Genomic DNA, 14,577 nt, shown 5'->3' with positions numbered 1-14,577 from the left:
ATATTTTCTGTATCAATACATGTATATCTCTGGCATAGTTTGTAATGGCTTCAAAACATTCCATATTGCATCGATGCCACGATTTATTTAACTAAATTATTTAACTATGGGACCTTTAATTTTTTTTTTTGCATTACATATAATACTAAGTTGCCCACCTTTGAAAATATGAGTTAGATCTAAAATTACAAATCGGAGAGTATTAGATGGAAAAGCAAAAAGAGACATTCAAATTAAAGGAAGAAAGAGTTGTAAAATGACACAGACATTGAGAACATATTGCCCATTTGGAAAGCTTCAAAAGGTCTTTTTGTCCAGAGAGGAAGATGTGCGGCGTCACAGGAGATGAGAGTGAAGTCACGAAGGTTCAGATCATGAAGCGCCTTCTAAGAAGGAGATTGTGCCCTTTGCAACAACAGGGATAAAACTGGAGGACACTATACTAAGCGAAATAAGCCAGACGCAGAAAGAAAAATACTTCAGGCTTTTACTTATATGTGTAATTTTTAAAAGTTGAAAACACAGAAGCAGAGAACAAAATGGTGGTTACCAGGGGCAGGGAGGTTGGGGAATGAGGAGATGATGGTCGCAGGATACAAAGCTGCCGTTGTGTAGGATGCGTTAAGTCTAAAGATCGAGTGAACGGCCTGACTGTACTTAATAACACTGTATTATACACTTGAAATTTGCTAAGAGAATAGATTTCAGGTGCTTTCATTACCCCCCCCCCAAAAATGGTAACTATGTGAGAAGATGGATATGTTAATTAGCTTGACTGTTGTAATCTTTTCCCTATGTATAGGCACATCAAAACATCAAGTACACCTTAAATATATACAGTGTTTATTTTAAAAATAAAGACAGATGAATAAAAAAAGAAAGAAGTTTGGATTTTTTTTTCTGAATGTAAAGGGAGACTCTCTTGAAGATTTTAAGACAAATGACACAATTTGATTTGTGTTTTAAAAAGATCACTCTGGGGCTTCCCTGGTGGTGCAGTGGTTGAGAGTCCGCCTGCCGATGCAGGAGACACGGGTTCGTGCCCCGGTCCGGGAAGATCCCACATGCCGCAGAGCAACTAAGCCCGTGAGCCGTGGCCGCTGAGCCTGCGCGTCAGGAGCCTGTGCTCCGCAACAGGAGAGGCCACAACAGTGAGAGGGCCGCATACCGCAGAAAAAAAAAAAAAAATCACTCTGACATCTGAGAAGACATTAAATTGGGGACCCATTCAGTTATTAGAGTAATGCAGGGAAGGCAGTATGAGTACCGGAGCTACAAACATGGAAGAGAGCGGAGAGAAGAGAATAGTTCTGATAGAGATATGAGCAAGAGAGATGAGGAAGACCAAGAAAGCTAGGACATCTTTCAGGAACCAGAAGGTGGAAAGAAGAGGTTTATGAAGAAAGATGAAATATGGGTCTTTATCAGAGTCCAAAATTGATCTGCAGTCTGGGGTGGATTTACTGGTGTGATTATTCAGCAAATTGAAGTGAATTCACTTTCACACAAACAACGCTGATGGGCCTGGAAAACAAACTCTTTCACTTATTATGTTCTGGTGAGTTTTAAAAATTGAGTTACTTTTGCTGTTGCATTGCTGTTGTTGACAGTGATATTGTTATCTCAAATATAATACATTCCTACTGACTGGCTAGATAATAATGTGTTTGATAATTACTCTGATATCCCATTTGAACATACATTTTTTACAATTTCCACTCTGTAAAGGTTTTTATTTTTCCAGGAGCATATGTTTACCTTTCAGATCCCCTCTTAAGATTGAGCACAGGTAAACTTCTTTTATAAGGTTTATAATGTACAAAAATATATTCCTTTTTATGCTACTTGTCTATTTATTGGATTAACTGGAAGGATTTGACGTGAAAGCTTAGGATGATATTGAAAACACATCACTTCTATTGTAGCTAAGAAAATCAGCTTTAGAACTAGAGAGACCTTGTATTGGGCATTATGTATAGACCTTTAGCTTTTTTATCACAGCTGTTCTTTGTTGCCATGACAACAGAATTAACCATTTCATTAATATCACTGAGAAAAGACACTTATTTATGCATGTCTGACTTCGAACCTAGTCTCTGTTCAGATTTCAAGGTCTTTGGCATGGCTATGTGCTTGTTTTTATCCCTTAATATTTTGCTTAATGCTATTACAGGATATTTAAAGCAAACCTTTGTATTTTTAAAGTTAAATTTCTATTAGCTACATTGGTTTGGCTGCTTTCATATTGTCCCCTGAGTGGCAAAACGGGCTTCAGACTCTGAAGCTGGGGAAAGCAATAGGGAAGGAAATTTAATTCAAAAGAAGGCAGTTATCTGTTATAAGGAAAGTCACTTGTTTGTTTTTTCCTTCTTTTGGGCTCCACTTGGTGAAATGGGTGTTACTATAAATACTGAAGAGTAATCCCTCATCAAAATGAGTGATCCAGCTGTTTCTGTTGTTGTTGACAGCAGGTAGTATGCTGATTGCAATTGTGATGAAAAGGCAGAAAAAAATTCCTAAGACAAGTAAAATCCATTATTTTGAAAATAATGCCTGAAGAGAATAATTTTGTCCATTCTCGCAAAGCTGTGATGACTCCTTACATGTTTCTATCTAGCTTTTTTTAAAGAAAAAAAAATGCATCTTCATATTGAACTCTCTAGAAATATTCATATTTTTAAAGACCAAAACAAAAACTCCCTAATTAACATTAAAGTGGCTTGAGGAAGCTAACTCTTTTCTAGTCATGTACTTTAGTTAAATAAACGGAATTGTTTCCTTCAGAATTATTATTAATCTCTTTTTTGAATATCTATCATGTGCTAAGCAACTTTGCAAAGTGCTTTAAATGCATTATCTCATCTAATACACGAGAGAACAGCTGTGTGAAACTGTCCCCATTTTACAGCTAAGGAAATTGAGACTCAGAAAGAGGACTTGTGCTAGATTTCACAACTAATAAGCAGGATTTGAATCTTAGTCGGTCAGACCTCAAAGCCTGTGCTCCGATCTGTTAGGGCAAAGTGCCGCCCTTGGCTCTTTGTTTCTGCACATATAAATATTGTAACAACACTTAAAATATTTACATTCCCTGCAAGGCATTTTGTCCTGGAAGGGGGGGAAAATGTCTGAAGGAATATTATTCATAATAATTAAACTCATAAAACAAGAAGGCAGATTTGAACCAGTGACATAAAATCTTTAAAAACCAAGGAAGGTTCTGTGAGGCTAACTGCACACATAAGAAGAGTTTTGAATGCCAAATGTCAGACATTGACAATAAAGGAAAAGCCTTTGTTAACAGAACACAGTGGGCAGGGTTTTTTTTTTTTTTAAATAGCAACTTTATTGAGATGTAATTCCAATACCATACAATTTATCTAAAGGGTACAATTCAATGGTTTTTAATATATTCACAAAGTTGTGCCACCATCACCACAATCAATTTTAGAACAGTTTTATCACCTCCTGAGGAAATCCTGTGCTCATTAATAGCAGCTCTCCTTTTCTTCTCTCCCTCTCCATCCTTCTCTGTTACCCCTACTCCTAGGAAACCACTAATCTTACTTTCTATCTTTATAGATTTGCCTACTCTGAACATTTCATGAAAATGGAATCATACATTATGTAGCCTTTTGTGTCTGGCTTATTTCACTTAGCATAATGTTTTCAAGATTCATTCATGTTGTAGTAGGTATAAGTACTTCATTTTTTTTATAGATGAATAATATTCCATTGTATGGATAAACCACATTTTTTCCACTGATAGACATTAGGATTGTTTCCATTTTTGGCTATTATGGTTATTATGAATAATACTGCTATGAACATTTGTTTGCAACTTTTTGTGTGGACATATGTTTTTATTTTTCTTGGGGCTCTTTTTGCTTTTAAGTCATTCTTATCTTCTAAAAAGATGGAGTTCGAACATCATCCGATGACTAAAGACCTCATGGAATTCTAAAGTGTAAGCCACATCAAAGCTTTACTTCTCCATTCTGTGAGTTATGGGTTAGAGACAGAGTAATTAATTCAGATAGCATTGCTCAGGATTCTTCATTGCTCATACCTTTCACATATAGTCAACTAATTCTTTTCTAAATGACAATAATTATTTGTTAAGTTCTTTAAAACCCTAAATTTAAAAAGTATAAGAAAGCATTTGCATAAAATAAAACAATATTAAAGTATCAGATAGAAGTAATCCACTTATTATCTACTGCTATTATATACTATTATCTATCTACTTATCAAAGATGAATTTTGGAATCACTACTTCGGTGAAACTAAATACTTCGAAAAATAAGACCAAAAAAAGGGTGGGAGAGTGTGTGTGTTCTATTTTTCACTTTTAAGTGCTAATCTTGGAAGGATTTTCCAAGTTTCTTCTCTCCCTCTGGTGACAAAGTCAAGAACCAGCCTTCAACAGACCAAAAGGAATAATTCTGTCTTCTTTTTTATTTAGTTATATGACTCTGTTAACAGATCAGAAGATTCTGTAATTAGAAATAAGCACATCATTTACATATTTTTTCCATGAGAGAATATTTTAATAAAATGTAAAGACAGATGAATGGATAAAGAAGATGTGGCACATATATACGATGGAATATTACTCAGCCATAAAAAGAAACAAAATTGAGCTATTTGTAGTGAGGTAGATAGACCTAGAGTCTGTCATACAGAGTGAAGTAAGTCAGAAAGAGAAAAACAAATACTGTATGCTAACACATATATATATGGAATCTAAAAAAAAAATAAATTGGTCATGAAGAACCTAGGGGCAGGATGGGAATAAAGACACAGACCTACTAGAGAAAGGACTTGAGGACATGGGGAGGGGGGAGGGTAAACTGGGACATTTATTTTTTAAAAGGGGAACCATGTAGATTCTTCCTATTAGTGGGCTATTTTCTTATATGGAAGTGAAAGTTTACCTTTGGCCTGAGTTGTATAAAAGAATTATGAAAATCATAATTCATTTATAAAGTATAAGGAGTCCAAAGGAAGGTTAAGAGTGGCTTCTTGATATTTCTAAATGATGAGTTGCATGTGCCAAGAAAAGTCTTAATGTTCATTTCAGAATCCAACAGTAATTGCATCACTAATAAGGCAAATGAGGTTTTTAAACAGTTGCTTCTCTTCTCTGCACAAGAGGGCAGCCTTTCACCAAAACCAAGGAAACAGTTGGGCAGAACTTTTTGTTAATTTGTATCGAGACCCCTCCAATCATAGAACTTCCAAGAAGAAGAGCTCCCTTGCTGTGAAGAATGAAGAAGTTGTGAGACAGTTAATACCATGTGCTGTCAATCCCAGAAAATAATTTCACATCTAGATCATATACAAATGTTTGCAGTTTAAGTGACATTTTGCCTTTTTTGTTATGTAAATGTTTGGATTTCCTTAAACTACTCTGGACAACTAATGTGAAATTAATGCTAAGCTATTTTTAAAAACTGCTCCTAAATCGAATCACTCAACGCTAAAAGATAGTATTGTATTGTCTCTCACATGAATTTTTTTTATTGGTTATCCATAATCAGATTTCAAGGTTTTAAAATCAAATTGCCAAAATCAATTCAAAATGAGTGATAATTCATATTGGAACAATTATAAATTTAAATGATAAAATATAGTAGAAGAGATTTACCAAGAAATTAAGAGCAGCCATAAAGAGGTGCTATAATGCACACACTTTCAAAATAATTAACCATGCTTGACAGAAAATATGTGATTTAAATGTATTATGATGGGACTCAAAATGCTATTTAAAAGGGGGTTCGAGTTAATTTGTCACAAAGGAAGGTAAATATAACTATCTTTATGTCCAAAACTTTGGATAATATTGTTGTAAAGTTACAAAATCACAGTCCTTTTTTTCTCTTAAAGTTTATGAAACTTTCAACTAAATATCTCACAGGAAATTACTGTCTCCAAGAATATAAAGGGTTTTATATGAAGGATGTCGATCAGTTGTTCTCCATGGATACAGAGAAGCAAACAAGCAGAAATTGTTTTAATAAAGCAGGAGGGATTTCAATTGGACACAAAGCAAGACTTCTGGACTGTCATGGTGATAAAGAAAAATGGGGGAACTTTTTCAATATTTTTCAAAGATAACTGTCAAAAAATATCCAGTGAAATGGATAGGAGATGTCTTTACTTTTATTACTTATATTTACAAAACTGAGGACGAGGCAAGGAAATTAATATATACCTAATAAAATTTCTACCATTTTATTTATTTTTCAACAAAAGCAGTCATTTCATATTAGTTCATCAGCTATTAAGGTAAACAAGTAGCAACATTTTAATCTCCTTCAGGTTCAGCTTTGTAAATAGATACAAGTATGTTTTCTTGTAGACCCAGTGAAGAACTGGGCAGATACCTTTCATTTTCCTCTAGATAACATTTACCATTGGAGAACAAAAAGGATAGCCAGCAGAAAAATGTTCTTTCATTCTCACTTGCTCCACAAATTTTACTAAATTGAGAGCTCTTAAACTGTACAGTAGGTACCAAGCACACTGCCAGTAGAAACTTAATATCGGTTTACTGAATTATGTCTCCATAAATTGCATTTTTTTTCTGATCATTTCAGGATAAAACTCTAAGCACTATTATCACTTTCATGGATCACAGCCATACTAGAGACAGAGCTAACTCTACAGTAGAGGTGTGCTTGACTGTTTGTAAAGCCCGTTCATAATCTGCAGGAACCTACACTACTATCCACCTGCTTTGTAGCAAATCATACTAACCACGCACAGAGTCTTACTTCACTGACAGTAAACTTCATTCAACAGCAAATATGTATCTAACATTTACTATGTACTGGACAGTGAGCCAGGTGCTAGAGACATAGCCATCAATGAGGTGGGCATGGTTTCCCCTCCTGGAGCTTACACTGTAGAAAAAGTAGGCAAGTTAAGTTGGAAGTTAAGCATTTCATTATTTAATTACAGTTGCAATAAGTGCTATGAGGGAGAGTTCCAGGGTGTTATGAAAGAATATCATTGTGGGCGGGTAATCACAGAACCTACTGATGGTAGAGAAAAGGCAGTAGATTTGGATGCTATTGAGAATTGATTTTATAAACTGAGATCCAAAGAATGAGAAGGAGTAGCTAGGAAGGGAGTTAGGGAAGAGTTTTGGGGAAAAATTATATTTCAAGTATAAGGAAGACGATACGCACAGACGCAGGTCAAGGGAAAGCATGGTACCACAGAGGGAAGAAAGTAAAGCCAACGTGGGCAGACAGGGAGAGGGGAGGGAAGTTTTCATCGAAAGAGCAAACGAGACAAAAATGAAAGAGATGAAAGGCCAAATCAAAGTACTACCTGCTGGGGAGAGGTTCACTCCTCATTGGTCTTTCCCTTATTCAATACCAAAACTACTTTTTTGTCATTCCTCCACAGCTGATTTCTACATGCCCCACCATCTTCTTAACTGTGTGTCAGCTCCTACACTCTAGGGAAAGGGATGGATACTCTCGTGCAATTATTTTTATGGAATTTACTTGTCTATGGAAGCATCCCTTTGAGGATTTAATCATAATGTGGAACATTCTCTATCAGAGCGATGCTGAAAAGGGAGGCATAAATGATGCATAATTCTTGAAAAGCCCATTGTAGGCTTGGGTCTTTATAACAAAATAAAAGCTCCATATTAAGCCACAAGGCATTACACTTCTGTAAAATATATTAAATAAATGGCCAGCAAGGGTGTTTTACACAATTAATTGGTGCCCTCTGCAGTCAATGTTACATCTCATTAGTGGCTCTGTCACTCATGAAAAATGTGGCACCCATCAGCATCACTCATTAACTTAAAGCATGTGCCCACATATCAAATATATATTTTTTAATTATGGAAACATGCTGTAAAGCAGATGTGCGTGTGTGCCATGAACAGCAAGGACCATTCAAACCTCTCCAATCCCCTTCTGGATTTTTTTTCTTTCTACAAAAATGGTGAATGAGATACTGTTCTCATCCTTTCAAAGTTTTTTCCTCTCTACTGACTTTTTCTGCTTGCATTCATTGCAATAGTCCAGACTTTGCCAATTTTTTTTCCTTCTTGACATTTCATTTTTAATTAAAAATGACATTTTAATTAAAAGGAAACATATGTAGAATAAACAGAATAACTCACCAACAGCAGAGAGCTGGTGCTGTCCTTTCATCACAGTTTTAACCTTTCTGGCTCATGAAAGGCTGTGCTGGACTTCTCCACAATGCTTGCCAAGGCACATTCTGGACAGAAAGAAAGGAAAAAAGAAAAATTTTAAAAGATGGTCATTGAACCAAAATCCACCCACATTCAGAAAGCCCTAGGAATTACAGAGGGTGGAGAAGGAAGAAGGTATATCCACTCCAAACTAAGTTGTTTGGGACTTTCCGGACCAGAAAAAATCATTCCTTCTTCTGTTCAGAATATTAAAACTATCACTTTGGTGAAAGACCCCAGTTTTACAACTTTTCATGTTTACAGATGGCCTGATTTGGCAATCTTAAATGTTAAGGGAATTAGAAATCTGGCAGGAGGTAAGCATAGCCAAAAGTAAAGTATTACAATTAAAACTAACCACTCTTCTTTGAGCATCCATAACTGAGGACAGTTTGTGTCTTCCAGAGCCATCTTACCTCCTGTATCAGATCAGGTACTCCTGGGGTCCACTATCTGTGGACGTTAACCCTCTCCCTATAGTGATCTGATTCCTTGACAAAAGCATATTGTGTTGTGGAAGAGATTGAGGTAAAACTGAATAAAATGACAAAGAAAGAAGCCCACGATGGGTAAACACTGCGTGAGTTGAAAGTAAGTGCTTCTCTAAACAAAAACACCAAATAACATTAATTAGCCCATGTCCTCAGAAACCAGCGTGAGGATGAGAATCAATAGAGATCAACGTGGTGACCCAACTTTCACCACATTCAGTGCACATTTTTGGAAAAAGATTAAGGACACTGGGACAGACTGAAATCAGTCATGGACAGACACTGTAATTATAACCCAGCATGAAGGAGAAAGGAAGGGAACATAATTTTGTGGTACTTACTAGATGCCAAGCAATTGATCAGTCATTCTAGTTCAAACAAGAATGCCATAGGTCAGTGTTATGGGTTGAAATGGTCCCCCCCCCCCAAGAAAGAGATGTTAAAGTCTTAATCTCCAGTATCTCAGCATATGAATTTATTTGGAAATAAGGTCATTGCAGATGTGATTAGTTAAGTTAAATGAGGTCATACTGGAGTAGGGTGGGCCTCTAATACAATGTAACTAGTCCTTATAAGAGGATGGCCATGTGAAGACATAGACACAGGGAGAAAACATGTGATTACAAAGACAGAGATTGGAGTTACCCAACTGCAAGCCAATGAATGCTAAAGATTGCCAGCAACCCACCAGAATCTGGAAAGAGGCAAAACTGCAGGTCTCAGAAGGAGCATGGTCCTGCTAACAACTAAATTTCTTGCTTCTAGTTTCTAAAACTGTGAGACTGCCATCCAGGTCATGGTACTTTGCTGTGGTAGCCCTAGGAAACAAACAGGCAAGTATAATTATCTTGGCGTATTATTGAGGGAAAACAAGATACAAAAAGCTAAAATATTTTCTCAAAAATCCCATAATTATTGAGAAGTCACAATCAGTCTGTCTCAAAGCGTATGCTCTTCATCATATATTACAACTGGGGCAGAAAACTAAGAAGTTAAAGAGATGGGGCAAAGAAGAAAACCCCTAGAAAGGAGACTAAGAAGTAAAAAAATTGAGAAAAAAATCAAGAGAGTTAGTTATCATGAAGTCCAAAGGTAGAGAGTATTTCAACAAGTAAGAAAGGGTCACGGGGCTAAATACTGCCCAAATCACACACACACACACACACACACACACACACACACACACACACACACAAACAAAATTGTGGGATTTACCACAAAGTATCCTCCAAAGAAGAGCTAGTTCAAATCTAATTAATCACAAAATGACTTTATGCTTCAAGCTGATTTGATTGCTCTGCAATGTACATAATCGACTTTGGGGGCACGTAATTCTGACTTCTTAGAAATGAGTGAGTCTAGCTGATAAAGAATGAAGCGGTTTTCATGAAAATAAACAAACAAAAAATGTCATCAACTAAATTACATAGTGAGGAGAATGGCTTAGGTTAACTTTTTAAAAAATAAACATCAGCTTTCCTGGAGCTCTTTAATTATCAAACTTGTTCCACTGTATTACCTTAAACCCTGATCAAAATGAGACAGCAATATTTTTTTTTGGTCATTTCATAATCATCCATTAAAACAGTGGGATCATTTATGCGATCATTTAATTCTCATCCTGTCTCCCACAAGACTATGTGTCATATCCCTGGCTGCTAAACAAAAGCTTTGCTCTTAGTCACTTAAATTTCTTTGGTTTTGCTTTTAAGCAAAGGGATTTATCAGTTTCTGGGTTTGTTTTGCTTTTGAAGCTTAGGCACTTTATCAGCTTTAGATATGCTCAATTTGTTTTTGAGCCATAACTTCCTAGAGAGGCAAGACAATTGACTGAGTGATTTGCCTTCTACGACCAAGCAAATTTTGGCTTTCTCACTTTTTCTCCTCCCCTGGATGGGCAAACATAAAGCCAACATGTGAATGTGAAAGTTAGATCACTTAATGGTGGTGGCATTATGCAGACACTGCCTGATTTACTGACCTTAGGAAATAATTTTGACATATGCCAAATCATCCTTAGTAATTCTGGAGCATCAAGACTTTGTTTAGATGTGAATTGAACTCAGTGACAATTATCCAGAAACTACCTAGGACCTCTAGTAGCATTTATTAGTGTTTGATGAAAGAATAAATCTAACTGATGATTAAAAATTATTGCTGTGGAGAAAAATGCTAAATATATACCTTGAAGAATAAAGATTATCAAAAGCCAATCAAGAAATCATTTAATTAGTATTTTTGGCCACTCACTAAGTCTAAGCCATTGTACCAGCTGGTGAGGAAGGGAGACATTAGGGAGAGAAGAGAAGCGCTGTATAAGGCAGCTTCTCTCCTGAAAATGTTTAGAATTTGAGTCGTCTGGGACAACTGTTAGTTTGATGCATAATGCCAGGTTATCATTAATATAATATCTTTTATAATGTATTTGAACAGTCCTATGTGTAATACTACATATGTGTGTGTGTATATATATATATATATATATATATACCTAAAATACACACAATAGAGAACAAGAGCCTCAAGGGAATAGATTAGGAACTCTGTTCATATTTGTATTGAAAATGCTAATCCCAGTGCCTGGCACCAAATAATTACTTAAAAAGAGTTTGTGGAAGGAATAAATTATTGCATTAAACCATTTGTGTTCTTGTTGTGGTTGTTATGGTAGAAATAGAGAAGATATTAAGGACAGGTAAGTAATTGATTATCAATTACCTCCAGGAGGGTACTAGAGACTAGTATCAATAAATCTACATCATTGTTTTTCTTCAGGTTCCACATTGCAAGCATGGTGACTCTAAGGATGCTAATAATAGCATTCTTCCCCCACAAAAACATTTCTTCCCATTTAGACTCTGTTCATACTTTATATTCTGGAGGTTGTCTGTGGAGCTGCTACTAAATGGCTTCATTTGAGAGCATTTTTAGGCTACATAAAATGGTCCCACTCTCAAAGAGCTGAGAGCTTTTTTTTCTGAGGTGTAAGCCACAGTACAAGACTGTGAACAGATTTTAGAAGTCATTACACAAAAATATTATAATTTTTAATACACAATGAAGTTTATAGTTCAAACTTGCCTTATACTTTCAATTTTAAGTACAAATGAAACAAATGTAATGCAGGGGAGTGTACTACTAGGATATTTGAAACCCATTCAAGACCATGCTTTTCCTCTCCACCCCTTGTAACCTTAGTCAAGTCACTTAACATGTTTCCTCATGTGTAAAACAGGATAATGACACCTATTTCACAGGATTTTTGTGAGTATTAAATGAGATGTGTGTTAAAGCTCATATTTAACTACATTTAATTCATTTAACATTTTGCTAGGCACTATGTGAAAAGTTCTCTGATTTCTGAAATGTGTAATGTGCCATTAATAAGTTAGATAGGCTCTAATGCCATTGTTTGAATAAAGTTAAGATAAAGTTACCTGAGTCATCATATATATTACATGTTTAAGTAATATAGGAAATTATTCAAAACTAAGGTTTTTGTGTATTATATAGTTAGAGTAACTGGAGGGGTGTGTGTGTGTGTGTGTGTGTGTGTGTGTGTGTGTGTGTGTTTGTTATAAGACTTTCTTTAATGGAGGTCCAGAGTCTGAAAAATTGATAAAAATTTCTTCAGAAAACATGCAGTGATATTGAAATGTGCCAAACATTGAAAAAATCAGCAAACTTTTCTCTTGGCTTCCCTGAAATTACTCCCTGGATTCACTTTTCTTCTATATCTTCGTCACAAGCTCCTTTCCTTCCCTCCTTGGATTACAATAATAAGAAATAGGTCAATTGGCTAATGAAGAGCCTGAGCTAGGGAAATCACCATCAAGCCATGTTTCCTCACACCATGGTGTCCAATCCCTATAACTAACAACAAATCCGTCTTTTTGACACCATGATCAAGTGGGATTTATCCCAGGGATGCAAGGATGCTTCAATATCTGCACATTGATCAATATGATATTCCACATAAACCAATTGAAGAAGTAAAATCATTTGATTTTCTCAATAAATACAGAAGAGACTTTGGGCAAAGTTAATTCATTTATGATAAAAATTTCAACGAGGTGGGTATAGAGGAAACATACCTCAACATAATAAAAGCCATATATTACAAGCCTGCAGCCAACATCATACTCCACAGTCAGAAGCTAAAATCACTTCCTCTAAGATAAGAAACAAGACAAGGATGACCACTCTTGTTACTTTTATTCAACATAGTATTGGGAGTCCTAGCCACAGCAATAAGACAAATAAAAGGAATCCAAATTGTAAAAGAAGAAGTAAAATTATCACGTTTTGCAGATGATGTGATACTTTATATAGAAAATAATAAAGATGCCATCAAAAACTACTAGAGCTCATCAATGAATTTGGTAAAGTTGCAAGATATGAAATTAAAATGAAGAAATTTGTTGTGTTTCTGTGCACTAACAATGAACTATCAGAAAGAAAAATTAAGAAAGCAATCCCATTTACTATTGCATTAAAAATAAGTAAATATCTAGGAATAAATCTAATTAAGGAGACAAAAGACCTGTACTTGGAAAACTATAAGGCACTGATGAAAGAAATTGAAAACAACACAAACAAATGGAAAAATATGCTGTGCTCACGGTTTGAAAGAATAATTATTGGTAAAATTAACATGTTACCCAAGGCAATCTACAGATTCAGTGTAACCCGTGTCAAAACACCAATGTCACTTGTTATAGAAGTGAACAAATACTCTATAAAAAACCAACACAAAAGACCTAGAATAGCCAAAAAAAGAAAAAAGAACAAAGCTGGAGGTATCATGTGTCCTGATTTCAGACTATTACAAAGCAACAGTAAACAAAACAGCATGGTTCTGGCACAAAAACAGACACATAGATCAATGGAACAGAATAGAGAGCCCAGAAATAAACCCAAGTCTATATGGTCAATTAATCTATGACTAAAGAGGTAAAAATACACAATGTGGAAAAGACAGTCTCTTCAATAAATGATGCTGGAAAAACTGGACAGCTACATGCAAAAGACTCAAACTGGACTACTTTCTCACACCATATACAAAAATTAACTCAAAATGGATTAAAGACTTAAACATAAGACCTGAAACCATAAAACTCCTTGAAGAAAACATAGGCAGTATGCTCTTTGACATTGATCTTAGCAATATTTTTTGGTATGTTTTGTCAATTAAGTAAACAAAGGAAAAAACAAATCAAACTAAAAAGCTTTTGCACAGCAAAGGAAACTAACAACAAAAATGAAAAGGCTGCCTACTGAATGGGAGGAGATGTATGCAAATGATGTAGCCAAAAGAGGTTAATATCCAAAATATACAAAGAACTCATACAATTCAATATCAAAAAGCAACCAGATTAAGAAATGGGCAGAGGTCCTGAATATACATTTTTCCAAAGAAAACATACAGATGATCAACAGACACATGAAAAGATGCTTAACATCATCAAGGAAATGCAAATTGAAAACACAATGAGATGCCACCTCACACTTTTCAGAATGACTATCATCAAAAAGACAACAAATGACAAGTGTTGGTGAGGATGTGGAGAAATGAAAACTTTGTGCACTATTGGTGGGATTGTAACTTGGTACAGCCACTGTGGAAACAAAATAGAGGTTCCTCAAAACATTAAAAGTAGAACTTCTGTGTATCCAGCAATTTCACTTCTGTGTATTTTCCTGAAGAAAACAAAAACATGAATTCAAATAGATATATGCAATTTTCATTGCAGCATTATTTACAATAGCCAAGATATATAAACAACCTAAGTGTCCATTGATAGATGACTTGATAAAGCAGCTGTTATATATATATATATATATATATATATATAT

This window comes from Kogia breviceps, chromosome 1, assembly GCF_026419965.1.
Source record: "Kogia breviceps isolate mKogBre1 chromosome 1, mKogBre1 haplotype 1, whole genome shotgun sequence".
NCBI classification, from domain to species: domain Eukaryota; kingdom Metazoa; phylum Chordata; class Mammalia; order Artiodactyla; family Physeteridae; genus Kogia; species Kogia breviceps.
Note: the sequence above shows the minus strand (reverse complement) of the source record.